This window comes from Colobus angolensis, unplaced genomic scaffold (assembly GCF_000951035.1).
Source record: "Colobus angolensis palliatus isolate OR3802 unplaced genomic scaffold, Cang.pa_1.0 Scaffold455, whole genome shotgun sequence".
Taxonomy (NCBI): Eukaryota; Metazoa; Chordata; class Mammalia; order Primates; family Cercopithecidae; genus Colobus; species Colobus angolensis.
This window is the reverse complement of record NW_012117988.1, coordinates 1,979,386-1,982,733: the sequence shown is the minus strand read 5'-3', so window position 1 is coordinate 1,982,733 and position 3,348 is coordinate 1,979,386. Positions and strand designations below refer to the sequence as shown.

Below are 3,348 nucleotides of genomic sequence, written 5' to 3'. Positions count from 1 at the left end.
TCAGAAATCATAAGTTAAAGATGGCCTTTTGTTGGAAATAGTTTATTCTAATTCTTATTTCCACTTCGTTATCAGGAACAGTAATTTATTAATTAGGAATAAGAATTAGAACTCGAAGAAGCATCAAACATTGTGGCAAGCAGACAATGTATAGATTCATACCAGGTTCCAAAACACTGCCGAACATCCTCCTCTTGAAAGGCTGCAAAAGAGTCTGTGTCGAAGATACATTTTAGGACATCAAACCTAAAAACTCAATCCTGTCAAACTAATACACACGCAACAAAATGCCTCTTTTTATTCCTTAGCATCTCACCACCGATTTCATTATTCACTTCTTCATGCAAGCTGCGCGGTTTAGCTTCAAGCTCTTCCTTAATTGCACCAGAAGTTAAGTCTGGGCGTTGGACATATACACTTTAAATCCTTACGCGTGGGTCTGTGAGCAGCCTTGAGCAGCGCAGCAAGTTAGTGGGAGGGTATCGCCAACTGTCTGCTAGCTCCAAGTGGCAGCCTCCATGGATCCATTACCCCTAAACCCACAGCTCCTGTCAGTGCCTCCGCTGGCTCAAACAGAATCCAAAGCAGGTTCATCCCTGAAATTCAGACTTGCGCCTGAAGTTACCGGTCCGTAGTCCCTGGGAGCCGCAACGCTCACCTTGGAATGCTCTGGATCGATTTCAGAGCTGCGAGTAGCGCTGCTAGAGATCATCCTACAAGTTTCATCTTTTGTATTAAATCTTCACTTCTGCGCTCTGCGACTCCACGTTTGGCGCTCACGTACTAGGTTTCCGGCAAAGTCATCCGCCTTCCAACTTGAAGAGGCACAGTTAAGAACTCCCTTGACTTTGAGGAGATTCTCGATGGAGACGGTGGCGGTGGGTGGCGGAGCGGTGCACCCAGCGCCAGAGCAAAGGAACCTGGCGCCATCTCCTAGCTGGGCAACTTTGCGTTTTCCGCTAGCAGGTAGCAAGCCATAGATATTCGCGAAGCCCCAAAGGGGAGAAATCCTCAGCAATTCCCTGTCCCGCACTTGAAAAGGCAGAGCAGCGCTCTGCTGGAATAGACTAGGCGAAGCACAAATGCAAGCTTTGGTTAAAAAAAGCACAACAAACAATGGGCAAAAGTTTACTTTCTGTAATCTATTAATTCCTGCAGCCCATTCCGGGTAAAACAAACTCCTCTTGGGAAGCTTCTTTCTTGGGAGTTGTGGATGACCCCGGGGCGCTTCTGAGAGCGAAGACTCTCCTGCCTGGGACGCCCCAGCGGTGTAGCACCCAGTGATCCCTCCCGGCCGTAGAGGGAAGAAAAAGAAGTTGGGACAGGAGCTAGCCAGAGACCCGGACAGCTACTCTTGGTGCAAAACCTTGGAAATGGCTGCTAAAGGGGTTGGGTCTCCAGACTCCTAATCCCTCCCCTTTCTCCAGCTGAGCCGTTCACCTGCTACCGTCCAGTTTACAATATAAGCGTAGACCCCAAATTAACCCAGTTCCAAAAGCTAGGCATTATAATTCCCTAAGAAATTCATTTTAAAAACATCTAAGCGAGTTTCGGCAGCTCCTTGGGGGAAATGTTATGGAGGGAGTGGGCAAGGAAAGACGGGATGCGAGGGGATTATGTTCACGAAGCGATGTGTAGGCTCCTCTATTCGAAGGACCTCGGGGAGCCCCTCAGCTCCCCAGCGAACTGCTGCAGCCACCTCAATTCTCCACTACAGAAGGGGCGGAGGTGGCCCCTGGAGGGTGGCGATGGGAACAGGGCTAATCTTTAGTCTAGTGACCTCTCGCTGGGTGCCGAGGGGATGTAACTGGCCTCTAGAAAAGAGCTACGGAGTAGAAATACCAGACAGGGCAGAGAACGCAGAGGTGGCTCAAAGGACTTAAGCGCGTGCAGCGAGGAACTGCCTGCTGGCAATCTGCTAACTAGTGAGGATTGATTGACTCTTCCTGTCATCAACATCCCTGGAACCCCTACCCCTCCTCACGTCTCCCGACTTTTCGCTAGCCAGTGGCCGGGGGCCGCGGGCGCAGGGCTGGGCGTGCGTGTGTAGCTGCGCGCGCGCGGTTGTGCGCGCCTGTGTGTGTGCGCAGCCCGAGCTCTGAGCCGGGCCGCCGAGCCCCAGCCGCCCGTCCTGCGTCCCTCTTTGCAGCAGCCTCCTCAAAGCCTCTTCACCTGGCGCCTCCGCCCGCCGCCCGCCCAGCCCCGCACCGGCGCTGCCTCCCCTCAAAGTTTCCCCGGCGTAGACACCTTCGCGCTGCAGCAGCCCAGGGAGACGGCGTTCTGAAGCTGTGCCTTAGAGTGGCTCTTATTTCACCTCTACGCCTCATCCCCACCTAATTCGGGCAGAGAGTAGAAAATTTTCCAAATTAAGGGGAGAAAAGGGGGAGGGCCATTATCGAGAGAAAGCGAGAGGAGCGGCCGCAACTAAGAATATCGTGCCTGATGCCAGGGAATTGACTGACGTGTCTGTGGGGTTACGGAAGAAAACTGAATAGGCGACCAAGTTGGCCGAGGAGGGGCTGGGAGGCTTCCGGGTGCCGGGAAGGTGGTCTCGGTCTCCGTTTCCACTGGCACGAAGGCTTGGAGGCGCCTCTATGGTGAGGGCTTTTGAACCGACATCCCCTCCTGATCCCTTGGAAAGGAGGAGCCGGCAGAGCTGAGGCGGGGGAAGTCCAGGAAAAGCCCCTGGACTTGTGTGCGTCGCATCCTTGGCTTGGGATTTTAAGGACACGAAGGAGAATTAACAGCGCCTCAAGGTAAGAGGCAGCAAAGCTGCTGCTTGAATTGCCAGAGACAATAACTTAAAATAGATGTTGGGGATGGGGTGGGGGTTAAGTCAAGTTAGGAGGATCTCTCCTGGCGTCGCCAAGCGATCGCAGACCCGCGCTGGGAAGTCCGGGAGTAGCCGGTGCTGCGCTGCCCAGCTGGGAGGCAGGAAGCCGGAGGAGTGTCCTGTCCTTACACTTTCTGAAACCTATTGGAAATCTATTTCCGGCTGGGTTCTCTGTCGAGGTTGATATACAGCGTGGATTTGGGTTTTGGGTTTTCATTTTTTTACCAGAGAGTTTTTTAAATTTTTATTATTAGCACCGCAGACCCACCCCCTGATTGCCATAGAGAGCTGTGGGCACCGGTGAACGCAGCTAGGACGAGGTAGCAGGTGAGCCTGGCGCAGGTGGGCAGGTGGGAGAGGTGGCGGCACCTGGCCGGCAGACTCGGGGGCGCGCGAAGCTCACGCTCCCGCCTGGCCGGCTCCCTGCAACCGGCGTCTGAACCTGGGCGCCGCAGGTCGCCTGCGGTTCCCTTCGCCTCCGCTAGAGGCTCCCAGTGGGCGCCGCGGAGAGGGTG

The 3,348-nt window shown here is 54.2% G+C and overlaps 1 protein-coding gene across 1 annotated transcript in view; it reads left to right on the top strand.

Moving 5' to 3' along the window:
• Window positions 1-2,677: 2,677 nt before the first annotated feature.
• LINGO2 (leucine rich repeat and Ig domain containing 2) overlaps window positions 2,678-3,348 on the top strand; it is a 1,254,362-nt gene continuing 1,253,691 nt past the window's right edge. The window contains exon 1 of the mRNA XM_011958015.1: window positions 2,678-2,756. The gene's annotated coding sequence lies outside the window, so the exon portion shown is untranslated. The remainder of the gene's footprint in view (window positions 2,757-3,348) is intronic.